Raw genomic sequence first — 10817 nt, 5'->3', positions numbered from 1 at the left:
TATCCATACCCAGATTTTCCCTCTGCTGTTCCTGGTTGTTGCTGTTCACATCTGTTCTCAACAGCTATAGCCTTCTTGGTGTTGTGGGGTCGAACCCTGTGTTCAAAATAAGACCACTGGAGGCTAATGATTGATTTAGAAAAGCAGGCAAGGATTTATTGAACTGGCCAAGACGGCCACAAGAGCACCACATTCAGGTGGCCACACTCACGACTGCACCCGTTCCAGGACCTTTTAAAGGTCCAAACCACAAGAATTTTCCTTCGTTCTAAATTCTAAATTCTAAAGGCTGGAAACAGACCGCAGGGTCTGCACCTGCTGGACATTGGAATGTGGCCCTATCATAGCCGATAATACAGAAGCAGAGCTCAGTGGTTACTCTCTAAAGGTTATCTACAGTTTCTACCCCTGAAGCTACTGAGTCAGTGGGAATCAATCTCCTGTAGTTCTGGTCCCAGGCACAGGAAAATTGCCTTAGCCTCCAGGTCTCCACCTGGAAGCTGAGGTAACTACCCTATGTTTAAGCAGGTGCAGAAGCCAGAATAGCAGGGTTAAAATTCAAACAGCAGTTTTTACCCAAGTATGGTTGCTACCATATTTCATTGGTAAGCTGGCACAAAGACCCAGAAAACCATAGATTTTTTTAATGCCAGACAGTAGCAGGAGAATAAGCAATGTGACGTTTCAAACACAACTCAGGCAAGAACTTTTTTTAAATGAAATGTCTTCTATCTCAGTTCCCTCCTCTCCATTTTTCTATAATAACTATGGCCTTCATTGATTTTTTTTCACTACTTGTACTAGTTAGCTTTTGCAGCATAATAAACTACCCTAGAAGTCAGTGGCTTAACAAAACCAATTATCTTCACTTTATGCGGGTTGGGAGTCAGCTGACCAAAACTGGGTTTGGCTGATCTTGACTGTGCTCATTCATTCATCTGTGGAGCAACTGAGAGCCCTGCCCCAGGCTGGGTTTGGGTGGGGAACCTTTGCTGACGCAGCTCTATTCCACATGGCTCTCATCCCATGGTGAGTGACCTAGTCCCAAAATATCTTCATAATGTCAATAACAGAAGCACGAGAGTACAAGAAACACACAAGACTTCTTGAGAGTCAGGCCAAGAACTAGTACACTCTTACCTCCTATTCATTCTATTGGTTACGTCAAATCACACATTGGATTCCAGAGTCATTCCAGAGTCGGGGTGGGAGAGAATTGCAAAGTTAGATGGCAAAAGACAGGGATACAGGAAGAGATATAGGATTTGAATCAATAACGTAACTGTTCAGTATTACTTACGTACAGAAAGAATCCAAATTGTAATGTACTGCTTGATTGATTTGCACAAGCGGAACACATTATTGAAACCAGCACTTAGGTAGAAAAACAGATTATTAGCATAAGAAAAGCTCCCCTCCTACCTCCTTATATCTCCTCCCAGGATAATCACCACTCTGACTTCTAATACCATAATTCTGTTATGCCTGCTTTTTTAATTTTTATTTTTCAATGACAGTTGACATTCAAAATTATTTTTATATTAATTTCAAGTGTAAAGCATAGTGGTTAGACAATAATATCTGCAAAGTGAACACCCCAACATGTAAAGCTTGAATTTTTATAAATGTAATTATATAGTATTTACTCTTTGTACGTGTTTTTAATGGTACCCGAGATTTCTTTTAATCAGGCATGGTGAGAAACACAGACGTAGAAATGACTGCCATGAATGAAGATTATACTCACAGATCCCTAAAAACAGGAGGCATAGAATGCCACACAAAATCACTTGGGGAAGAACCAGGATAAGTCAGAAGGCAGAGGGAAGGGAAGGAAAATGTGGACAGCAGTTTTTATTGTGGTTTCTACAGGAAGGAATGGACAAGGCAGGGGAAAAAGGCTTAGGATTGTCCAGTTTAACTTCCTGGTTTGAATAATTTCAGTGTGCTTTTGGCTTTAGGAACTATTTCTCATTTTTTGGTACCTGTCTCTTGGTTGATTAGAACAGGTAAATTGTGGTCCAGAGTGAGCTTGATGTAAGAGGTGGTAAGGGGGGGGGGGAGGGGGGGGAGAGGGAGGGAGGGAGGGAGAGAGAGAGAGAGAGAGAGAGAGAGAGAGAGAGAGAGAGAGAGAGAGAAGAAGAAGAAGAAGAAGAAGAAGAAGAAGAAGAAGGAGGAGGAGGAGGAGGAGGAGGAGGAGGAGGAGGAGGAGGAGGAGGAGGAGGAGGAGGAGAAGGAGGAGGAGGAGGGGGAGGAGGAGGGGGGGGGGGGAGGGAGGGAGGGAGGGAGGAAGATCACCTGGAAAATAGTGATCCCAGAGGGTCATATTTTACTGGGAGAAATTTTTAGAGTGAAGGTATCCTTCCTAACAAAATGTCAAAAGGATGAAGGTGATTCTCAAGTAATTTAACTAAACCCAACCCTCTTGAAAGGAAGAGGTAACCTTCATAATATCCAACATCCATCTTACAGAACCAAGAACACTAACAAACCCCAAGCAAAATGAACACACACAACCAAATCATACCAAGGCATATCATAATCAAACTGTTAAACATGTTGCATTGACTTCTGAGACAACTACCCACTTTCACAGGTTTAGGACCTGTGAAAGTGGGTAGTTGTAGTCAAACCCACTTTCACAGGTTTAGGATCCAGTCCTGCACAAGACTGCACTCACTTCAGACACCAGCAAATTCAAGGGTCTTCAGACCACACACACTTGGGAAAAACTATTTATGAATTTGAGGCTTCCCACTAATCCTTCAGGTTTAGTAATTAACTAGAACAACTCAAAGAACTGAGGAAAGCACTGTTTTCCTGATTATGATTATAGTTTTAGGAAACAAAATCAAAACCAACCAAAGGATGCATAAGATGAGGTCTTAGAGGGTCCCAAACATGAAGTTTCTTTGTCCTCTCCCCATGGAGGGAGGATCCACTACCTTCCCAGCGCATCGTGTGTGACAATATGCAGTGTATTAGCTACCAGTAAAGGTCACCCAACATTCCAGAGTTTGTATTAAGTTTTCAGTATGTAAGCACAATTGATTGAATAATTGGCCAGGTGGTTGAACTCAATCTTCAACCTCATTCTGCTCCCAGAAGTCAGGTTGGTATCACTGAGTCAAAGCCCCAATCTCTAATTACATAATTTGTCATTCCAGCATAGCAAGCCCCATTCTGGGTCATCTGAGTTAGTACAAACTAGAAGAGGCCCCATGCATAGCAAAGGTATTCCTATCACTCAGGACATTCTAAGGACTTAGAGCAACTTCACGGGAAGTGGGGATAAGGCCAGCCACTTTTTTTCACTTAAGAGTTTAGATGCTATCCCCTAAGAAGCTGGGACAAAGACCAGACTTCTCTTTAACTAAAGTTAATTCTTCATTATACACATATCAAGAAGCAGAAAAATGTGACACATAATCAAGAGGAAAATAAATCAATAGAAACAGACCTAGAGATGACAGAAGTGATGTATTAATAGTCTAAAGTGCTTACTTTAAGTATGCTCAATATGCTTAAGGATTAAAACATGAACATAAGAAAAATGAAAGGTAAAAAAATGTAACCTCTAGCTAGGAAAAAAGTTTTCAATAAAAAATCCACTGGCTTTTTAGCAAAGGGTTTGCTGCCAGAACACAGATTTCATGAACACCACCACTAAAAGCCAACATCATCATCATTGGACACAACAGATTCCAGAAAGTCTACCACTACTGACCATCTGATCTACAAATGGGGTTCCAGGGGTCTTCAAACTACGGCCCACGGGCCACATGCGGCCCGCAAAGGAGTCTGATCTGGCCCGCCAGGTTTTTTGGGCAGTGAGCGCAGCCAAGGTGTTACAGTAGGAATTAGCAGTTCATATAGTCCGGCCCTCCAGCTCTCTGAGGGACCGTGATCTGGCCCCCACTTTAAAAAGTTTGAAGACCCCTGGGTTAGACTGACAAAAATCAAAATCAAAAATTTTGAGGAGGAGGTGTTGCGTTAGGAAAGGGCTTCTTTAAGTGTGCCTGGGTCTTAGATAAATTGAAAGCTAAAAGTGAGTGTGGTATTACCATTGATACCTGTGGAAATTCAAGACCAGCAAGTATTATGTGAATATCACTGATACACAGGACACAGGGACTTCATAAAAAATATGATTACAGACATATATCTGAGCTCTAGTTCTGGGGCAAGAGCTTGAAAGATGCCAGGGACATACGAAGAGAAACTGTAATTGTCTGGCTTTGGGACAAGGGCTAAAGAAAGGGGTAGCTTTCCCTCAGACAAAAGTTCTGGCAAAGGCCATTGTTCTTTTGCTCAGTCCTGCCCATACACTGCCAGCAGGCAGGTGCCATGTCTGAGTCTCCATCAACATGACTAACACTGTTTGCCATACTTTCATGATTCCCTGAGACACCCTTCCTCCCAACTTGTGAGCTCACAGAAGCCACTTCCAATGGCTTTTCCAGACAAATGGCATGTCTTGGCTCAAATCTAAACAAACCTAAAATCTCTCTAAGATTCACAACCCTAAACAAGCAGCATCTGGCTTCAGCTAAGTGACCCTCACCTAACTCTAGTGGCAGCCAGCCTTGGTTCACAGCTTGGCCTCTCCTAGGCACCTCCAAGCCCAGCACAAGTAGCAGCCATCTGCAGGTTACTCTATAGCTCACTCCAAGTGGCCCTGGGCAGGGCACAGGTGGCAGCTGATCTTGGCCTGTACCTTCTGAGAAGCCCCAAAGCTAGTGCACCCTGTGAACAACTTCAGACCATGCCCAAGCATGATGCAACAACCTCCACAAGTGATACACTCAAGGGGCAAGCTAGGCAGGCACCAGAGCCATGTTGAAGCAAGTCCTGCTCAGTGGTATCAGCCCCTGCACGGAAGCTCCTCCATTAGAATTGTAGCAGGTCCTCATAGCCAATTGGCATGGAGGGTCAATCCATCCCATTGACATGTCAACAAGACTCAACTTCAATAGAACCCACATGGGAGGACACACCTAGAATGCCTGGTTCAGGTTACCTAGGAAGCTGCACCACTAAGTCCTAGTGGACATAAGCCCACTCTCCCAAAAACAGGAGATATACCAGCTCTACTTAATACAGAGAAATAAATACAGGGAGGCAACCAAAATGAGGAAACAATGAAACGTCTCAAATGAGAAAACAGGAGAAATCTCCAGAAAAAGAACTAAATGAAATGGAGGCAAGCAAACTACCAGACACAAAGTTCAAAACAATGATAGATCTGCTCAAGGAATTTAGGGAGGAACTCAAAAGCATTTAAAAAAAACAAAAAAAAAAACACATGAAAAACATTTAAAAAGTCAGAAATGAATAATACAATAACTAAAATGAAGAATACATTATTGGGAATTAACAGTGGATTAGAAGAAATAGAAGATCAAATCAGCAATTTGGAAGATAAGAAAGCAGAAAACATCCCATCAAAACAACAAACAAACAAACAAAAAGAACCCAAAAAATGAAGATAGTTTAAGAGACCTCTGAGACAAAAACAAATGTAATAGAGGGTACATTTGGTACTGAAAGGAAAAGGGACAGAGCAAGAAATTGAAAACCTATTTGAAAAAAAATAATGACAGAAAACTTCCTTATCTGGGAAAGAAAATAGACATACAAGTCCAAGAAGAGCAGAGAATCCAAAACACAAAGAGGCCCATATCACAACACGTCACAATTTAATTCCAAAGGATAAAGTCACAGAGAGAATCTTAAAAACAGCAAGAGAAAAACAATTAGTTCCTTCAAGGGAATTCTCATAAGACTGTCAGCTGATTTCTCAACAAAAACTTTGCAAGCCAGAAGGGATTGGCAAGAAATATTCAAAATGATGAAAAGCAGGAACCTACAACCAAGACTACTCCAACAGAGCTATCATTTAGAATCAAAGTACAGAAAAAGAGCTTCCCAGATAACAAAAAGCTCAAGGAGTCCATCAACACCAAACTAGTATTGCAAGAAATGTTAAAGGAACTTAAAGAAGAAAAAAAAGATTAAAAATATGATTAAAATGGCAATAAGTATATATCTATCAAGAATAACCTTAGCTGGGACCGGTTTGGCTCAGTGGATAGAGCATCGGCCTGGGGACTGAAAGGTCCCGGGTTCGATTCCGGTCAAGGGCATGTACCTTGGTTGCAGGCACATCCCCAATAGGGGGTGTGCAAGAGGCAGCTGATCGATGATTCTCTCTCATCGATGTTTCTAACTCTCTTTTCCTCTCTGTGAAAAATCAATAAAATATATTTTTTTAAAAAGAAGAATAACCTTAAATGCAAATGGATAATAACACTAATTTGAAAGAATATATGCACCCATATGTTTATTGTAGCGTTAACAACTAAAGGCTCAGTGCATGAAATGCGTGCACTGGGCAGTGTGGGGGGGTGTCCCCTCAGCCTGGCCTGTGCCCTCTCACAGTTCAGGACCCCTCACTCCTTACCACCAGCCTGCTTGCTGCTCCCTACCACTCAGCTTGCTGCTCCTTAGTGCTACTGCGGAGGATCCTGCCACCACCACTACACTCGCCAGTTGTGAGCTGAGCTTCTGGTTGAGTGGTGCTTCCTCTGTGGGAATGCACTGACCACAAGGGGCAGCTTCTGTATTGAGCATCTGCCCCCTGGTAGTCAGTTCATAGCGACCAGTCATTCCACCATTCCATCAATTTGCATATTATGGTTTTATTATATAGGATAGGATACTGAATGTGAACTGTAAATGAAAAATAACATTTTAAAAAGAATCAAATAAAATTCTAGATCTCACCTTAGGATGTTTTTAAAATTGATTTTTAGAAAGAGAAACATTTGTGTGACAGAGAAATACTGGTAGGCTGCCTCTGTACTTGCTGGCCCACCAGGATCTAACCTAAACCTAAGTATGTGCCCTAACCTAGGATCCAACAGGAATTTGATGTATAGGTTGAGACTCCAACCAATTGAGCCACCTGGCCAGGGCAGATCTGAAAAACAAATTTTTAAGTGTACCTCCATACCATGGTTGGTGTGGATCAGTAGTGAGAGTGTCCTCCCATGCACCAAAGGGTCATGGGTTCGATTCCAGGTGAGGGTACATACACAGGTTGTGGGATCCATCCCTGTTAGATGTTTCTGTCTCTCCTCCTCCCTTCCTCTCTCTCTAGAATCAATGAAAAAACATATCCTTAGAATAGGACTTAAAAAGAAAAAAAAAAAATGAGGATTTAGTTCAGTGGATAGTGCTTCTGCAGGCGGACTGAATGGTACCAGGTTGGATTCCGATCAAGGATACGTACCTGAGTTGCAGGCTCTGAGGCCCTGGTTGGGGATTCAGCAAGAGGCAACCAATTGATGTCTCTCACATTAGTTTATGTCTTTCTCCCTCACTTCCACTCTCTCTAAGGAAAAAAAAAAAAAATCAATGGAAAAATGTCCTCAGGTAAGGATTTACCAAAACAAACAAACACCTATCCCCAGTGTGATTATTGAAGGAGTATATGAAGTATTTGTTGAATGAACAGGAAGGGATGGGACTTCACTCTCTGTTTTAGCAACTGTGCAAGCCAGGGGGTTCATTTTTTATTTTAACTTTTATTGATTTATTATTTTAGAGAGAAGAAGCGAGCGAGAGAAACACCAGTGTGTTGTCCCACTTATTATGCTCTCTTTGGTTGTTTCTTGTCTGTGCCCTGAACAGGGAGGGATCCAACCCTCAACCTTGCCGTATCAGGAGGAGGTTCTAACCCACGGCGCTGCAGGCTGCCTGTCAGGGCCTCTCCACAAAACCTCTCTGGTGTGTCCTTGCCCCTGCTGTGGGCCGGAGCTCCTCTGCCACACCAAAGGTTTGGGTTCCATTCTGTCAGGGCACCTACTTAGGTTTCAAGTTTGATCCCCGGTTGGGGCTGACTGCTGCTCAGGAAGTGACCAAGAACCGTTGAGGTCCAAATGCTCTATGTTATTCAGCGGGGAGCCAGGGTTCCATTACCAACATGACCAACTCCGATCCCTGCTACCCCCGCTCCTCTATCGAGGACAACTTCAACTATGGCAGCTGCATGGCCTCTGCCAGCGAACACATCCACATGAGTAAGTTGATCTTTCCATGGCTCTCCTGGCCCAGCTGCTGTGCAGTCGCCCTGGGAGGTGGATTTCCAGGTTCCCAGGGAGAGTGCCCCCCAGGCCAGACTCCCAGGGTCCTAGAAGGAAAGCACTTTGCTCTTCCTCCCCTCAGGGCTACTGGGCCAGAGCATCTGTCCTGCACAGATGCTCAGAGGGGAGAGCTGCCCCAGGGAGGAAAAAACAAAACGGAAGCCCTTCCTCCTTAAACCCTGTTGTCTTTGGTGTAGAAAAGGACAGATGAAAGCCTCAGCAGCCTTACTGGGGCATGCTGTGCGCGCAGCCTGCTGATCAGTCATTACTGTGATGGCATCCTGGCCAATTTGCATATTACCCTATTCTTTGATAGATAGCCAATATATGGAAGCAACCCAAGTGATCATCAATAGACTAGTGGGTAAAAAAGCTGTCATACCCATATATAATGGAATACTACTTGGCCTTAAAAAAATAATGAAATCTTTGACAGCATCAATGGATCTAGAGTAGGGGTGTTGAACTCAATCAGAGAAGGGGCCAAAATCTAAAATCCAGCCTAAATCGCGGGCCGAATGGTTTACTGAACAGTCATAAACTGTCATTGTGATGGAAACGCAGCGGAGTGCAGTGATGACAGCGCGGTGCGGGCCACATTGCAAGGCCTGGCGGGACGGATTTGGCCCGCGGGCCTTGTGTTTGACACATGTGATCTAGAGGATATTGTGCTAAATAAAATAAGTCAGTCAGGAAAAGACAAATACCATATGATTTCATTTATATGTGGAATCTAAAGAGTGAAATAAATCAACAAACAAAATAGAAACAGACTGGCAGATACAGAGAAATGGTTGCCAGAGGAGAAGGGGCTTGAGGAACTGGATGAAAGAGGTGAAGAGATTAAGAAGTACAAACTGGTAGTTACAAATAGTTACCAGGATGTAATGTACATAGGGACTATCCTATATAATAAAAGCCTAATATGCAAATTGTCCCCTTGACAGGGAGTTTGACCAGGAGACAGGGCCAGCCATCCAACTACCAGGGGCCCCTCCCTCCAGCTGGCCCCACTCTGGCCGATGGCAACAGCAGGAAGCCAGGGGAAGGGAGGCCCTGGCTGGCAGCCAGCAGCTGCTAGGGATCCTACCCATGCATGAATTTCATGCACTGGGCCGCTAGTAGTCAATAATATTGTAATGACTATGTACGGTGCCAAGTGGGTACTGGAAATATCGGGGGAACACTTTGAAAAGTATATGATTGTCTAAGCACTATGCTGTACACCTGAAACTAATACTAACTAAATAAATAAATACAAATGGATTAAGTGCTCTAATCAAAGAACATAGAATGGCTGACTGAATAAGGAAACATTTTGTCTACAAGAGACTCACTTCCAATAGAAAGACACACACAGACTGAAAGTAAATGAATGAAAAAAATTTTTTTATGAAAATGTAAACAACAAATAAAATCTGAGATAGCAATACTTATACCAGACAAAATAGACTTTAAAACAAAGGCTACATCAAGAGACAAAGAAGGACCCAGAAATGCTATTTCTGTGTATTTATCTATAGAAACTCAAAACTCTAAATCAAAAAAATAGTTACATGTATATGTTTATTGTAGCATTATTTACAACTAGAGGCCTGGTGCACGAAATTCATGCATGGAGGGGTGGGGGTTGACCCTCAGCCCAGCCTGCACCCTCTTCAATCTGGAACCCCTTGACTGCCAGTTTAGTCGGACATCCTTCTCACTATCCAGGACTGCTGGCTCCCAACCTCTTGCCTGCCTGCCTGATTGCCCTTAACCACTTCTGCCTGCCAGCCTGATCACCCCCTAACCAGTCCTCTGCCAGCCTGATTGATACCTAATTGCTCCCCTGCAAGCCCAATTTCCCCTTACTGCCCGATGGCTTAGTGACCCCAAACTGCCCTGCCCTGCTGTGCCAGCCTGGTCACTCCTAACTGTACTCCCCTGCAGGCCTGGTTGCCCCCAATGGTCCTCCCCGCAGACTTGGTCCCCCCGCCCAACTGCCCTTCCCTATAGGCCTAATCACCCCAAACTGTCCTTCCCTGCAGGCCTGATCCCCCCAACTGCCCTCCCTTGCTGGGCCGGTAACCCCTAACTGCCCTCCCTTGCCAGTCTGATCACCCCTAACTTCCCCCTTCCTCTGCTTGCCTGGTCACCCCAAACTTCCCTCCCCTGCTGGCCTGCTCCCCCAACTGTCCTTTCTTGCAGGCCTAGTCCTCCCCAACTGCCCTCCCCTACAGGCCTGGTTGTCCCCAACTGCCATCCCCTGCAGGCCTGAGTCCCTCCCCCCCCACCCCAGACTGTCCTCCCCTGAAGGCCTGGTTGCCCTAACTGCACTCCCCTTCAGACTCCAACTGTCATCCCTTGCAGGCCTGAGCCCTCCCAACTGCCCTCTCCTGCCAGGCATCTTGTGGTGGCCTTCTTGTGTCCACATGGGGACAACCATCTTTGACCACATGGAGGCAGCCATCTTGTGTATTGGAGTGATGGTCAATTTTCATATTACTCTTTTATTAGATAGGATAGCCAAGCCAAGATATGTTAAGCAACCTAAGTGTCCATCAATGGGTGAATGGATAAAGAAGAGGTGCATATATACAATAAAATATAACTCAGCCGTAAAAAAATAAATAAATAAATAAATAAATAAATAAATGAATGAAAATCTTACCATCTGCAATAACATAG

The sequence above is a fragment of the Pipistrellus kuhlii genome, unplaced genomic scaffold, assembly GCF_014108245.1.
Source record: "Pipistrellus kuhlii isolate mPipKuh1 unplaced genomic scaffold, mPipKuh1.p scaffold_m20_p_13, whole genome shotgun sequence".
Lineage (NCBI taxonomy): Eukaryota > Metazoa > Chordata > Mammalia > Chiroptera > Vespertilionidae > Pipistrellus > Pipistrellus kuhlii.
The sequence above is the reverse complement of the archived record's forward strand: the minus strand, read 5'-3'. Positions refer to the sequence as shown.